Source organism: Ahaetulla prasina, chromosome 2 (assembly GCF_028640845.1).
Source record: "Ahaetulla prasina isolate Xishuangbanna chromosome 2, ASM2864084v1, whole genome shotgun sequence".
NCBI lineage: Eukaryota > Metazoa > Chordata > Lepidosauria > Squamata > Colubridae > Ahaetulla > Ahaetulla prasina.
This window is the reverse complement of record NC_080540.1, coordinates 122,677,031-122,694,143: the sequence shown is the minus strand read 5'-3', so window position 1 is coordinate 122,694,143 and position 17,113 is coordinate 122,677,031. Positions and strand designations below refer to the sequence as shown.

The following is a 17,113-nucleotide window of genomic DNA, read 5'->3' as shown; positions in this document are numbered from 1 at the left end:
ACTATTGCTCTTGTCTGGGCCACTAAAGAGAAAAGTCACCTAGGAAATTCAAAGCCTCCTAGTTGAAGATTAGCTTCAGAGAGGTAATGCATGTGCTTCAGAATATGAAGCTCATCTAGGAAAGTTAAATGTCTCTTAGTAGTCTATTCAGCTTGAGAGAGAGAGAAAATCTTCCTTGGGGCATTAATTAATATGGGAGAAGAGAAAGAAGAGACGTACATCTATAAGATTTTCTTGACAAGCCTCTGAAATCTATTAAGAACCTTTTCTATCAAGTCAAAGGATATGTCTAAAAAAAAAACTCACAAGGAGAAATAATGAGGACTAGCAATCTGACAAACTAAATACTAAAAAGCCAGAAGATATAGGATAGATGCATGATATAGGAATAGAAATATTGGTAGATCCATAATAAAAATAAAATGATGGGTCTATGATATATATGGAAACATTTTTAAAAATTGCATCACTTCTCAATCTCAAAAACTTTAAAGTATGTGGACTTTGACTCCCATATTCTCCAGCCAGCATACTGTAAATTCTGGGAGTTGAAGTCCACAGATTTTAAAGTTGTTGAAGCTGAAAGTTGTTGAGGTTGGGAAACACTGCTCTATTGGTTAGGTTTCATAGATATGAAACATGGAAATTATCCCATTTTATTTACAGACATATAGTTTTCAATGCTGAGCAAATAAAATAGGTATAAAATAGGTCATTGAAATATAGCACATGTAAAAAGTATGTAGAATAGACAGAATTAAAATTAAATGACATCAGGTCATGTTGACAGCATTTTCTGTCACCAGCATGAGTTCTTTCTCCACACATGTTGAAGGACATCATATGCACTGTAGCATATATGATATGGACTCTTATTCACCACTTCCACACAGAGTTATCTAGTATAGGGAAGTCCCATTTTCTTAAATTGTGCTTTGATCTTCCTACTCTGGCACACAGTCTATTTAGCTATTTCCATACAGGTCAAGGTTGCTCTTGACCAGGCAGCAGACAATCATGTGGTTGTGTCCAGTTGCCTGGTTAAAAAGGAAAAAGAAAATGAATGAATGAATGAATGAATAAATAAATAAATAAATAAAGGAATCCTACCTCTCAGTTAATCTCCTCAACTGAACATCTGCATGATTCCTAAGGCTGCAATTCTCTCCAGGTCCATCCCAAAGAAAGTAGAACATCTACACCTAGAGAGGCCTACTCTGACAAACTGAATAAACGAACGAAAAGTTCTACTCCTTTTTTGTCATACGTTCACCTAGGATCCATACAATGTTTTTTTTCAGTGCTAAAATTCTCAAAGAGTTGCTTAGTTCCCCAAACAATAACTAGTATCAGCCATGGCCCGCTTGAAAGAAATCAAACTGCTGCTTAATTCAGATTAGACGGAGGTGGATCAAAGAATTGCTAACCCTCTACAACATTTTGTAGAGACAGTTAACATATAAATCTAATAAATGAATACATTTTTTCTTTGTGTTTCTTTCCCTGGTAATCCCACTTGGTCAGCTTGCAGGGGGCACCTTTAGGTCTCTGCTCTTGGGTTCTTTCACAAGATAGAATATATAGAGGTTGGAGGTCCAAGTGTCTCAGTGTCAAAGCAGGCTCTTAAGAGAGGAAGTTAGTCCCTTTCCAGGAGGTAAGAATGAGGAATTTTAAAAAACTTGCTCAACACTGCATTTCATACAGCTAAAGCCCCTTCAGTTAATAAATTGCTTTTCTATATAATCAACTTCAGTGTCTCCACGCGGTTCTCTCAAAAAGGAACAGGATATCAGGAGGCTGGCCAGAACATCATTAAACTTCACTCACCCAATCCCTCAAATGACCATACAGGATTACCTTGCAAGACTGGTGTGATTTATATGCCCTCAGCTGTCATCTTTTCTTTTGAAACCTAAAAGTAAAAATAATAGACTTTATCTGGATTCATTAGCAGCATAATTTTTAAAGTGGATTTAGAAACTCCAAAAGTTCTCTTTTTAAAAATAAAAGATAGAAGTTAGAAATATTGTAAACTCCTGGTTTCGCTGTGACTTGAACTCTAGATTAATGAGAAATCTCAAAAGAACCCCCTTTTCCATATATTGTGTGTGTCATCCAGTGTTTAAGTTTCTTTGTATAATGGCCAAAACCACTGAAAAATGTAACAAGTTTTCTTACAAAATGAGCAGAAGAGTGACCATTATAAATGTTTTGCTTTATATTTTGGGTCTAGTCTTGTCTTTTCTTTTTCTTTTTTGTGTTTTCTTTTTAATGAAAACTGGGAGTGTTTATTTTTTGGGTTTGATTTATGTAACTATCTGTGAAACACATGACTTTCGGCAGCATCTTACAATATTAAAATACGGGGGGGGAGGGGGGAACCAGCAGATCCCAAGGATAAAACCCCACTCCCTAACCCCACATTGAGAACAGCAGAGTTAATATATTCCACCCCCAATCCATATGCTTGGAAACAGCCAGGTCTTTAAGGCCTTGTAAAACCCAAACAGGTTTGAAGGCCAGTCATATCTCTGGGGAGATACTGTTCCATAGGACAGGCAATGCCATTGAAAAGACGTGATTCTGGGGACCAACAAGATGACATTGTTTGATAGAAGGAGCCCAAAGCAGGCACCCCCTAAAGAGAGCAAGCAGAAACTAAGGGTTGATCTTATAAATTTTCCATCTTGCCCTCAACTGGACATGCATGTTTTTAAGAGAGAAAGAGAAGGAGAGAGAGAGAGGGAGTGAGAGAGGGAGAGAAGAGAGGGGGAGGGAGAAAGGCTCAATTCTAAGTATTAGAAATACTCACTCATATACACTGCATATTCACTTTACATATTCAGACAATAAAGTGATCAATATGTTTTACCCATTGAAGAAATGGTTTTATCTTTTCTCTCTCTCCTTTTATTTAGAAGATGTTTCCATAATAAAAGCTTTAAAAAACTATATCTTGAATGATTTGACAACCTAAACTTGGGGATTTTGCATGGTCATCTCCTGCATTTTGAACTCATAATATATTGTGATGAAGGACCCTGGACTCATATGCTGAATTTCAATTTCTAGCTTTTCCTCACAAGTTACATTCCCTGGCCAGTCTTTGTTGGATGCCTAAACATCCCACAATGCTTCACTGCTCATGCTGATGTTTTCCTTTTCCTTTTGTTATACAAATGCAATGGTTCTTCAGGTAGCCCTGGATCAGAAGGTCTCATGGTCCACCTGTTTCATAATACCCTTGATATATGGGTGATCAGCACATTCAAGCTTAAAGGCTACCCAGTTTCTCAACAGCAGCTAGTGGGGAACACTTCCCCCGTCCCACATTCTTTCATTACCATGATCCCTATTCCAAGAAACTTAGAAGTTAAAATAGTTTATAATTAGCCACCTTAACATTATTTAGAGAAGAACAACCTAGAAACTGGTTGTTCTTGGCAGCTATCATGAACAACTTGGCAGCTATCATGAACAACTGAGAGAAAAGAAATTTTTCCAAAGGATAGGTTTACATCAAATATCATGCACTTTATAGGCATGATGGAATCTACAATACTATTCTGCACAATAGGTTTCTATTGAAGGAAGTTGTCCCATTCTGGCTAAAGTAGGCAGTTCCTAATGGTGAGTTGCTTGTGAGGAAAACAAAAGATCTCCATCGTTCTACCCTTTCCTCCCGAAAATAAGACATCCCCTCATAATAAGCCCAATCGGGCTTTTGAGCGCATGCACTAAAATAAGCCCCCCTGTGAAAATAAGCCCCCCCCCAAATAAGCCCTCCCCAAAAATATTTGCATGAACAGCTGGTCTCCACCATTTCCTCTGGTTAGGGAGATAGAGCTGGAAATCAGGAAAAACAGCAAGAGGAGCCCCATCTTGCTCCACGCGCCCCAAAATAATAAAATTTCCCTGAAAATAAGTCCAAGTGCTTATTTTGGGGTTCAAAAAATTATAAGACAGGGTCTTATTTTCAGGGAAACAAGGTATCTTTTTGGTAGCAAGAAAGTCAGGCAATGCTTTTGGCCTACTAAGAAGGAACCAGTTCATTTGGAAAATGAGATTGATTGATTGATTTCCCACCTTTATAATACTGAGGCTCTGCAGTTTTCTGAATTTGGCTTATTTGTCTAACCTCTGCTTATCACAGGTTCTCTGAAATAAGCCAGGAATTTCAATAACAGCTTTGTTTTCCTTTTGCCCACCCTTGATTATGTACTACTACTTTGGATCTGAAACTGTCTCTTTCCCAAGGAAACCTTTCAAGGCCTTAGAGCTCTAGGCCTTTATAAAGTTGTTGGTATGTTATCCTAGTTAAACAGATGTGTGTATATCTGTTCTTTTTAAAAAGAGCCACCTTATTTTTATTCTTAATATGTTTGATTGAAGATACCAGGGAGGAGATTAAGCAAAGTGGTGTTGCACGATCATTTCTTCTGAGCTTTCCTAAATAAGAGGGCAGGTTCACGGGATGAGAGGTCTGTAATTTATACTGTGCTACATTAAGTTTTGGAAGAAGTCATTTTGTCTTCAGAGAGGATTTTACAGTGGTTTGGAATATTTCTCATACACATAAAGAACAGGGAAGCCTTCAGAATGAAAGATGAAATTATGATGAAATCCCCCCCCACCCTTCATTTGTGCTAAAAGTTTGTCCAAAAGCCTACAAAGGGGGCTAGTAAGTGATTAATGAGAATAGATGCAGCGGGAATCTTCCCTCCCCATAATGATATGTAGGCACTTGTGAAAGATCATTTGTATCATAAACCGTTGCCATTGTATTCAAAGCTCTTTAGAAACACAATATAAAAGAAAAAAAAAAGGAATGTCATTGCACCAATGAAGATGTGAACCCTTTCATGGATGTCTCTGCCTATGAAAAGTTCCATTAGCATAAATTTCAGATGATGGGGTCCCCTTAAAACCAATTTGGCCTTTATCTTAACCGTGTTCCAAGGTGCACTGCACTTTAACTCCATAAATTCAGTGCAAGCAATAAAAAGCTATAAGCAATTGGGCATTGCTTCAAATATTCTAAAACAAATAAGAATAAGTCATCAGGGGAACATCTATTGCCAAAGCATCCTTACTATTCGTGCTTGGGTATAATTCAAGGGCCTGTCAGTACTGAAGTTTCCCTTTCATCTTTGAGCACAGCTGGATGGGATCTGAAAAAAGAAAAGTCTAGTGAACAATGGTGTGATTTAAAACCCCAAATATCTGATGATTTTCAATTTAGGAAAAGTTAAATCAACTTTGAATTGATCTTCTCAATAACATTTATACAAATTATAAATCTATACCTTCTCTTTTTCAGTCATGTTCTCATAGCATTTTTTCCTGCCAATTGCTTTTATGTATGGTCCTGCAGGATATCAGGCTTTCATGAATGAGAGGAGGCAGAAGCCTTACCTTTCCAAATATCCTATGCACATAGAATCCAGAGTTCTGATGGAATTGGGTTGCCTTTAAATCAATCAATCAATCAATCAATCAATCAATCAATCAATCAATCAATCAATCAATTAATCAATCAATCAAATAAATAAATAAACAAATGCATAGCATAGCATAGCATAGCATAGCATAGCATAGCATAGCATAGCATAGCATAGCATAGCATAGCATAGCATACATAACATAAGACTTGGAAGAGGTTATTTAGACCATGGGTGTCAAACTCGCTATGTCACATTGCCGTCACATGATGCTTCATGATTTTTTCCCCTTGGCAGAGCTGGGGTGGGCATGGCCTGCGCATGACACACCTGGCCTGAAGGCTGCCATATGAACATTTAGCCTTTACTTAACATAAGTTCAAGTAAAGAGTTCAAGGACAGTTCAAGGAGACAGCTAATCTAGAATTAAGAAGACATTTCCTGAAAGTGAGAACAATTAATCAGTGGAATGACTTATCTTCAGAAGTCCCAAAAGTGCTTTTTTTTCAAGAGGCAACTGGACTTTCTGGTTTTTCTTTGAATTTTTTAGTTTTACTCATGAGCTGAAGAAACTTCTTGGATGAGAAGTGAAAGGTCTTCAAAGAAAAACAAGAAAGTCCAGTTGCCTCTTGACAACAGCATCTTTGGGACAACCGTGTCCTGGATGACTGAGACTCTCCATACACACTTACCTTAAAAAGTTGTGGGTGCTCCATCACTGGAGTTTTTAAAGAAGAGATTGGACAACCATTTGTCAGAAATGATATAGGGTCTCCTGCTAAAGCAGGGGGTTGAACTAGAAGACCTCAAAGGTTCCTTCCAATTCTATTATACTGTTACTAAATGTACAGTGAAAGAGACCATCACTTTTTTAAGTAATTGGTTCCACTGGAAAACTAGGAACGTTAGGAATCTGCCTTTCTATAAAACTTTGTTCCATTATTCCATATCCTGTGTAATGAGAGAGATCTTCTTTTAGGCTTTTAAAGACTACTATTCCCTTTATATTAACTTTTTTCAAGGTTAAATATACCCAATTCCTTCCATCTTTTTTATAGTACTTAATTCCACACCCTGATCAAAATCCTTTTTTGAACCTGTTACAATTTCTACAAATCCTTCTTATATTTTATTACCGCCTTCTTGGGTACTGGCTAACTTACCCTAAGTTGTGTCAGCTGCAAATTTAATAAATATTCTCTCTGTTTATCCAAGTCAGCAATAAAAACCCTGAAGACCAGAGGACCCAAGAAGAAGTTCTGCAGCACCCCATTCAATACCTGTCCGCAATTTGATGAGATGTCATTGCCAAACATTCTTTGAGAATGATTGTTTTTCCACTTAATTGTCCTGCCATCGAGTCCATATTTAATTAGCCTAATAATCAGTGTGTAATGGGTGATGTAATAATCAGCATGTAAAGGGATGTGGTGACTCAGTGGCTAAGATGCTGAGCTTGTTGATCGAAAGGTTGGCAGTTCAGCAGTTTCAATCCCTAGTGCCACATAATGGGGTGAGCTCCCATTACTTGTCCCAGCTTCTGCCAACTAGCAGTTCAAAAGCATGTAAAAATGCAAGTAGAAAAATAGGGACCACCTTTGGTGGGAAGGTAACAGCTTTCTGTGCGCCGGCCATGTGACCATGGAGATGTCTTCAGACAGTGCTGGCTCTTCGGTTTTGAAATGGAGATGAGCACCACCCCCTAGAGTCAGGAATGACTAGCAAATATGTGCGAGGGAAACCTTTACCTTTACCTAATGGGCGGTGTACCAAATACTGAAGACAAGGTATATAGAAGCCATAAGATTCCCACAATATATTAAATAAGCTACCTCAATGGTTCTCAAATTTTTCTTCACCACAGACCCCCTTTAAATATCTTTTGTGGCCACAGACTATGGCCATGGACCCCCAAGACTTAACTCAAGATTTAAATCATTCCTTCAAGTTTTTGTGAAACCCCTGTGATGACATCATGGCTCCCCAGGGGTCCATGGACCAGAGATTGAGAACCACTGAGCTACCTTATAAAAATGAGATAAGGTTAGGCTGGCATTAATTTATGTTGATATAAGTCTGTATTATCAATCTATGTATAAAAAGTGATCTCTTAGTGCAGCTCTCAACTTTTTGATTTCATCTACTCTTACTCCAGTAAACCAATGATTAAAGGCAGAAAGAGATTTGTAAATATCCTGTATTTGTTTCATGTGGAAATGTACTCTGTGCAAAAAATTAATCTTCACTAAAACGTCTGAAATGTAGACTACTTAAAGGGGGCCTAGTAGGCAGGATCAACCGAATCTATGACATTCATGTATGTTTGTGTCCGTTTTTCTTTCCACATGAGACTCCAGCTTAGCAGGCAGGTGATAATAAAGACAGGTCCTTTACCCATTTTGCACACAACACGGTTTGTTGCATTGTATCCATGAATTGTGATAAAATCAGGAGGAAAGTAATTGGAGAAGTAAAGATCTCATGTTATTTGCATTTATAACAAAAGAGCAAGATAGAAGCCACTTTTAGCACTGCAACTACAGCAGAGGTAGGAGGTTTCACTGCCATTTTAGGTTGCTTGTTCTCCTAACAATCTAGGTAGTATATACCCAGCATCACAAAAGAAGTACTGTGATTATTCATAGTTATAATAAATACATAATTTATAAATAGAAAGAAGAGGTACATTTTCAGAATCAAATACAATGGGAGAAACTGTGCTAGGAGACCTAGCTGCCCAGGACAGCTAGACACAGCTAGGCCCTGCAATAAAAGAGTAGCATAGACAGAATTCTGATTATCTCTTTGTTTTTCAACAGCCACATGAAATGCCAGCATTAGTTGATAAATCTTTTTACAGGATGGACAATCTTACTATGTGAAATATCTATAGATCAAGCTGCTGTAAAGTCATAATTTGAACAGGTGATTAAAAACTTGAGAGATATGTCTTGAAGATCAGACTAGCACTGAGGGTAGAATGGTACTTCTAGCCAAAACATCTGGCGGGATCTCACTATATCTTTACTCTAGATCTGATGACACAGTTCTTGAATTGCTACAGTAAGTCTTTACTATACATGTAGAAGAGAAATATGGTTGGAATAGAATTATTTATATATGTATAAATCTTTATTGTCCCAACTCTTACCTTTTACTCTTTCCTGGCCCAAGAAGATAACTGTGGTCTTATCTTTGAATCCGGAAGTTTCTTTTTTTAGTTAGAGTCCTGGATATATTTCATTCCCGTTACCTTTTTTCTTATCCAATATATTAAGGGAGAAGAATTCAGAAACTGTTAATCATCCATCTGAAACGGAAGATAAGCACTTTACATTTATTGCTACTTTGAGGTACAGTATCATTTTACCCCTGTTGGCTATGAACTGATATATTTGATCTTTATGTCTAATGCCTGCTGCCCCCATTAATTTCTTAACTTGTAGGCTATTGAATTTTGATATAAAAAAACCATGCATGTATGCACACACAGATCCTTCTATTTTCCATTTATTCAGAGCTTGACTATAAAAGGGTCATCAAGAGTTGGTTTTGTTATTAAAATAACCCACTTTTTCTTCCCAGTGCATTTACCCATTCATACTAAACCTCTGAAAACTTGAAATTAAGATTGCTTTCCTGTACGAATCAATTTCTTTTCTTCTTTTCATGCAACTTTTTCTTTTCTTTTTCTAAGAAAGAGCAACTGGAATTCACCACACATTCAAATTACATTCCCTGGGATTTTTTTTCCCCTCTTCTGTCTGATACATCTTCTGAGATTTGCTTGTTTGTGTTTATGATTCTTGGAAAATGAAAATTAAGGTAGATTGTAAAAAGCTTGCCTAAACTACCTTTGAAGTTTAGGTGGGAGGGGGAGGGGAGAGGAAACGGTCACTCTTTTCTATAATGTGTAATTTCAAACCAGTAGCAACCCATCCATCTCTTACCCCTTAGATAAGATGAGATAGTTTTAATGAGGGAAGAACAGCTAATAGAACTTGTTTTTTCTGCAGGAGGAAAAAGCAATTTACTGTAGGAATCTCCCATTTATAAATGATATTATGGGACATGTAGATAAGGGGCCCTATATACCCACAGAGGCTTCAAAGAAGGAATGAGAAATCCAGAGGCTTGAAAAAGATATTGAAGCAGAAGCTGGGCTTTTAACCAAATTTGTTTAGCCTCCAACAAAGCCAAGTAATCAGACTAGTGATATTGCAGGAATTTCCAGGGGCGGCTGTATCAACTTTTCCTATGTCCACCAGATACGGGTCAGTAGATAAATTATCCCACTCTCTCCCCCCTCCTTTTTTTTAATTTTGCCTTTGAGTCAGCCTTGACTCCAGGCAACTACTATAAGCAAATGTACAATTCTCCAGGCAGTATTTTCAGAAGTAGCATGCATTTTAGCTATACAAACCTGGATAATCGCTAGATGGCATCCAAGAGGCGCAAATATTAATAGCTCTTTCCTACCAATAGTCAATAGTTTACAGCTCAATAATAAATTTGGAAAAATAATATATGGATATACCAGAGCAAGCCAGAAGCAAAGACATGTGTTAATACTTCAGCTACGAGAATACTTATACAGCAGCTGCATTTCAGCGGCACAATTTCAGCAACCACTATGTTGCCATTAAGAGACACAAGCTCTTTGCTCCCATTACATAGTTGTTAGGTTGAGAGGTCAATAGTCCTTGGGGGGGGGGGAAGAAAGCAAAAAAAAAAGTGATTGGATGGAGCTTTAAGACCTTATAAGCACTACCCCCCATACACTTTCTGTAAAGTGACTGAAGGTAGTTCTTCCATTCAAATTGAAGCCAGGAAAACCCATTAATCACTGTAGTTACAATGTCATGTGGAGGAGCATAAGGATAGCAGTCAGCATGGCCTCGTTCTGGATGGACATTAAGGGCACACTGTGGGGGCAGCACAGTTAATGCTGACATGGTTTCTTACTGGCTATGAGATGGGGGGGGAAAGTGCTGCAAAATGTCTACATGTCTGTTCTAAATCACTGCTGAATGGTTTTGCCTGGTTTGTGAGTGTGGTACTTATTAGAGTCAATGGGATCATTTTAATACTCATTAGGGTCAATGGGATCATACACACACATACACACGCACGCACGCACGCACGCACACACGCACACACACAGAGAGAGAGAAAGAAAGAGAGAGAGGCTTTGCTGCCCATTCTTTTAGCCTGAGTCATGAGCTGGGTCTCACTTTCAGGACTTGTCTTCTTAAGATTGGTTTGTCTGCTCTTCTTATCACCCACATTAAAATAATTTGAAATGAAGACGGTTACATTAAAGTAAAGACATCAAGGTGGAGGAGTCCTGTGAATTATTGTGCAACCAGCTAGGAAACTTCGGGGCTGCTGGGTAACCCCCTTTCTGTCTTCATAATGAGGGAAGGAGTGACTGAAAGCAGGAAAGACAGTAAAACTGACAAATAAGGAGAGAATCATCTCCTGTTCTTCATCCAATAAAGTAAGACCTGCTCTTTTCTTCGTTGTTGAAAGCTTGGACAGAAATTGGAATTAAAAACAGATAAACATAAATATGAATAAAAGGCCCTCAATAAAAGAAATACCAATGGAGGAAGAAATGAGATTCTGGAGGTTGGTTAGTGAGCAGACTTCTCTCATTCCACCAAACGCATCTCTGATTGTACCAACTACTTTTTTTATTTTTATTTATTTATTTGTTTTATTTGTCGAGTACGTATTAGATAATATAAATAAGTATGAATTGAATATATAAAATGAATACAATTAAAGGGAACATTAGGACAGGGATGGTAGGGATGGTAGGCCCTTGCAGACCTCTTAGGAATGGGTGAGGTCAACAGTAGTCAGTCTAAGGTTAAAATTTTGGGGGTTTGGGGATGAAACCACAGAGTCAGGTAGTGCATTCCAGGCAATCACAATCCTTTGCGCTCTGTGCGACCAGCTCTATTAAGTGAGTTAATAGAGGCTATGACGGGATGGGCTTGAAATAAGGGAGAATATATTATGACTTTTATATTGGAACTGGTATTAACCTCAAGGCTGTCTCATGGGTTGGCATTGAGACCAGAACGAGCTCATGGGGATATAAAGGAAAAATGCTGTTCTTGGGCCGGACTGCACCTTGTGTCAACGTAATGAGGACAGTGTTTGAGCTATTAAAGTGACATGTTATTGTGTAATAGATTCAGTGAGCTTTTCACACATGTATCTTGGGGTGGGGGGGAGGCATAATGAAAAAGACCATCCTGATCATGAAGATGGCTGTGACCTGTCTCAGCACACTCCTTGCTTAGCAGTGTTTAAGATGTTTCAGTGTGTAAGTGAAACATAGAAGGTAGATCAGAGATACATGAAAGAATCTACCTATAGAACAGGGGTGTCAAACTGGCGGCCTGCGGGCCAGATGCATCATGCGGAAGCTATGGCCACCCTGGCTCCCCAAAGGCAAAAAAGTCACAATATGTCACATGACATCACGTGACACAATCGAGTTTGACACCAGTGCTAGAAAAGAAAAGCAGTCCTAGTTGTGGAAATCAAGTACCAACGATGAATGAAAAGGCATTTGTCATCTCAATAAAACTCAGATTAAGTGTCTTGTCAGTGACGAACAGGATCAGTCTGGCTTTTTCTGTCAGTTTCAATATTTTTCTATTAGCAGTTTCAAGAGTGTGCTTAAATCAGAACAGGGAAATTTAGTTTCTTGATTGTTTTTGAACAGCAAACATGCAAGCTGCCCATTACTAAGGAACGTGCTGCAAATATAGAAAAATATGGGCAAATTTGATCAGTGATCTAGAACATTCCACTAAAGATTGAACTAAATCTTGGATTTGTGGTGTCTACATTTTATCCTGATTAAAGTATAATAACAGAGACAGAGAAAATGATTTTATCTTTCCCAGGAGAATACTAGTATAGGAAGTTGAGAATTCAGCAATATTCCCAGTCTAAAACATACAAGAACTGAGACAATCTCTTTGAAGTGAAATACTTGCTTTTATTTATTGCATCTTTTATTCTTAGTGAAAATTTCCCTAAATCAGAAATATGGCTGTTCCTGATTTGGAAGCTATTGTTAAGTATGGAGGACAGAATAAGATGGTAGTACACATGTGCTTAGTAATGAGTTGTTTGGCTTTGTGTGAAAGTAATAAAGTTGTTTGGCTTTGTGTGAAAGTAATAAAGTTGCTTACTGTAAAAATTACCAAAACCTCTGATATTATCAAGTATAGCAGAAGAATGGAGTTCAATCCGAGAGATAAATTAATGTCTCCATATCATCCACAATGAACATACATGCTTGATGCCTTTTTATTTATTTATTGAGATTTGTCTGATCTCAAAGAGCTAAATAGAGTCAGACCTGGAAGACATTTTGGAAGAAGGCAATGGCCAGTAACTTTTTCTTCTTATCAAGAAAACCACAGATATGTCCATAAAGTTAGCAGCAGTCAAGTTCAACTCAGTGAACCTGAATTACTATTTATTAATTTATTATTTATAAAATACACGATTTATTTTTCTATTGATCAAAATATCTGATGGAGAGTTAAAGGTCACATGAAAACAGTCTGAAACAAAAAAGATCATTACAAAAATCACCAGAATTGTGCCCTTTTGTTGTTCATTGCATAGTTAGCCAGATGTTTAGGCTGGATTTGACATTTCTGTCCATCTATTGAGTCCTTCCCAAGAACCTGGGATAGTCGGATGTTCTTGATTGATGGTCTTAATGGCATCATTGCAATATGTAAACTATTCCAAGGAAAACTGCCTTTTTAAAGTTACCGATAGTGATTTTCTCAATACCAAAGGTGCTCCAGATGTTTTGGGATTGCACCCAAGGTGCCTATTACTATTGGTACTATCTTTGCTTTCTTTTGCCACAGTTGTTCTACTTCTGTTTGCCGGTCTTTGTATTTTGTGATTTTCTCCAGTTCTTCCTCTTCTCTTCTATTGTCTCAAGGTTATGCAATATGCACTCTACAGATTTTTTAAATATCTTTCTTATTAACAGTTGTTATGTCTGGGGTGCTATGTGGCAGGTGCTTCTCTGTTTGAATTCTAAAATTACTATTAATCAAATATTTTCAGTGTCCAACACAGGAAATATAAATGAAAGACATCAGAAATTCCTCTTGGAAGAGATTCTTGAAGGCAAATGATTCAACTTTAAATAAGTGGTGAAATCCCAATTTTTTTACTACCGGGTCTGTGGGTGTGACTTGCTGGGCATGGTATGGCTTGGTGGGCATGGCAGGGGAAGGATACTGCAAAATCTCCATTCCCACTCGGGGGCCAGCCAGAGGTGGTATTTGCCGGTTCTCTGAACTGCTCAAAATTTCTGCTACCAGTTCTCCAGAACCTGTCAGAACCTGCTGGATTTCACCCCTGCTTTAAATGCTTCATTTTGTACTTTGACGATGATTTTAGTAAAATTAGAATAAAATACACTGCACACTGCAAACTAAGGATTACCAGTCCACTCAAAAAAATGCAAATGTGATCTTCATGTATTCTTTGTTCAGGTTGCACTCATGTTTCTTGTTGATTTAGTCAGACATTTTTTTAAAAAAAAGATCCATATTTCTCTTTGCCTTTGGTTTAGATGCAAATCAGATGTTTAGTGTTTGCACTGAAAAGGCACTACATGTACAGTTTGATATACCTTCCTGACCCTGCTACAGTTACACACCTGAATTTTGACTGGTCTTATTTGAAATCTTGGGAGGACTCCTGAGAGCTGATTGCTTGCCCCAGGCATATTACACCGAGGAGAAATTGCACAGAAGCACTTTCATACCATTGCACACCTCTCTTTCAATACAATGACCCAATCCAGAAACAGTCACAACAGTTACAATACCTTAGTGAGTTTTTTATTGGAATTATACTACATGTTTCAGCTATCGGGCATAATACAGCCTGTTTGCTCAAGCTGCTTGAGTATATTTTACAATTAAGAGTATTTTAATAACAACATTTTTTAAATAAAGTTGAATATATGAATTGACTAATTCATGTATGTAGCGCTCATGACCAAAATTTTGCCTGATTTTGGTAACGTTTTTAGCAAAATGTCTAACATTTCTAAAGGTGGCATAAGGGTCCAATGCCCAATGCCTGATCCAAAGCCACTTGGACTAAGCTTGAAAAATGTGTATTAATTTTTTAACTTGATTGCATTGACAGAGAGAGTAGAAACTGTCTTGTGAAGAGCAGTGAAAGTTTTCACAGCATGCACTGTTGAACCAAAGGTGGGAGTAAAATGGGTGAATAATAGATAAAAAATTTGCAGTTCCTTCGTTAATTTATTTCAATTAATCACATTGCTACACTTGAAAATTTGGAAGACAGGTTTTTAATGTATTCTTATCTTTCCCTGTCTGTAACTTTTTAAGTTTATAGCCATTTCTTGTTAAATTTGAATAATTTGTCATCAGTGGCCGACAGCTCCTTAACTATGGCTAGGTTTGAAATAAAAGAACCATTGTTACTTGGAAGGCTTATTTCTATAGGCCTACAAAGCAGACAAGTCCTGAATACTTAGGAATTAAAGAAATCTGCTATAAACAGACCATAACATCTGAGATATCAACTGTCTATTGTGATAATGAGAAAACAAAATTTCACATAGCAGTTAACTTTATGGCTCTAAACACATGCCAAATGCTGCATCCATCTGAATTCATTTTCAAGAGAATGTCTCTAGAGAAATTCTGAATGCTGTGCTAGGAATGCTGAATTTGTCTGAACCTTGGAGAAAAAAAAGCAATGTGTAAAGTGTGGGGTATTTGAGACAGGGTTCAGAAGTTATATGCAACTAAATAGAAGTATTAAATGGGCCCAGTGATCCAATAGCTGGGCTTATTGTATCTTATCCACAGAATCTTACATGACTCAGAATATAACAGAGCTTGTTTGTCATTCGACCTGAAACATATATCATTCTTATTGAATATTACCTTGCTCTTTTTAAAAAAAATCTTCCTTCTCTTCCCTTTCTACCACAACTGCTATCTGTATATATTATGTACCTTTTATGAAAACTATAATGCCTTGCATCTGATGAAGGCAATTGAGATCCATGAAAGCTTGTGTGATAATATATTTCTTAGCCTTTGAAGTGTTATAATATTCTCTGCAAGAAACTGGCACAGTTACCACACAGGGATCTGAAAAAATTACTATAATTGAGATATCCCTAAGCAAAATGTGTAACTGATAGGTAGGAAAGGTTTCAACCTGAATCTGTTTGTTTTTCTGTTGTTACTAAAGCAACAGGCAAGATGACTGCAGCTAATCCCACCCCATTTCAGCTGTATTAATTTTGCCTGCTCTTTTTATAAAATAGCACTTTTTTCCTAACTTTTGCAAGTTTCTAGACTCATTTCACAGTACTGTATACTAACTACGAATATGTGTGTAGACATAGCATTCTATGTTATTATTTTAGAGCTTGATTTTTAATATGGAGCATTTGGGAAACAACCTTCTGTTAATATTAAGGATGTGGTTCTCTTCTAACCAGGGATCTGCATAATGGAGGATTTAACAAGGCTTCATTTTTCCTCTCTGGTTCTCCCCCCACTTTTAGCATACATGGGGGAGCATACATGAGTAAGAGCGATGCGCAAGGGTACATCTCCTGTAATCACTATCCCTTCCCTCTCTCCATATGCCAAAATAAAATACATGTCCCTCATTCCATGGTCTACTAGAGCAGGGGTCTCCAACCTTGGTCCCTTTAAGACTTGTGGACTTCAACTCCCAGAGTCCCTCAGCCAGCGAAGCTCTGGGAGTTGAAGTCCACAAGTCTTAAAAGGACCAAGGTTGGAGACCCCTGTACTAGAGAGAACCTAAATCAGGATTCTTCTGAGACTCATGGAAATCTCATTGCACCTACCAAGGGGGAAAATAGCTCTCTGAATTGAGTCTTTACACAACTTTTTGGGACTAGAAAACCTCCAAGGTCCCTTCCAACTCTGTTATTCTCTTTTGTTCTGTTTCCTCAATTCAGTTGGTGAAGAGCTATGGAAGACTGATCTGCATAAGCCTTCTTGTTGGTTCTTTCCTCTCTGGGAAGGACCAATTATTTGCCAAGATGAAATTCAAACAAATCAATACAAATGGTGCAGTATGCCTGCATGATGGGGCTTGAAAAATGTCAAATAGTCGGCCTGCTCTGATGCAATGTCTCTTTCTAAGATAACATTATGAATATGCCCTCCTTTGAGAGAAAATATGCAAAATTAGTTAAATCACCTCCTCATGCTACTTCCATTCATTCCTTCTCTTCTCTCTCTCTCTCTCTCTCAGTCTCTCATCACCATCATCATCTCCTCCACCAAGCTCATCTGTCCTCTAGTTTGTCAGACCCAGGGGAAGATGGATGGCATTTGCAAATCTCTGGGGAGGGGAACAAGGGCCATCTGTTGCTGACTGAGAACATCTCCTAAACAAAGAGGGGATGAGAGCAGAGGTTTGTCTTCCTATCCCCCACAGGGATCTTTGGCACTCATCAATCACCCTAAACAACCCAGGAAGTTGCAAGCTGCTCCAGGTTGTTTTACTATCCTCAGCTTGCCATCAACAGTATACCAAAGGGCTAGCTCCTTCACTAAAATCCTGCAGGTAAGAAAAGTCCA

The 17,113-nt window shown here is 37.9% G+C and overlaps 1 long non-coding RNA gene across 1 annotated transcript; it reads right to left on the bottom strand.

The window, feature by feature from the left end:
* Positions 1 to 692: 692 nt before the first annotated feature.
* LOC131191841 (uncharacterized) lies at positions 693 to 5,173 on the bottom strand. Its single transcript, XR_009153581.1, has 3 exons — positions 5,094 to 5,173; positions 1,858 to 1,912; positions 693 to 1,037 (listed from the first exon to the last, which is right to left on the bottom strand). It is a non-coding gene; the product is annotated as an uncharacterized LOC131191841 (long non-coding RNA).
* Between the last annotated feature and the right edge of the window lie 11,940 nt (positions 5,174 to 17,113).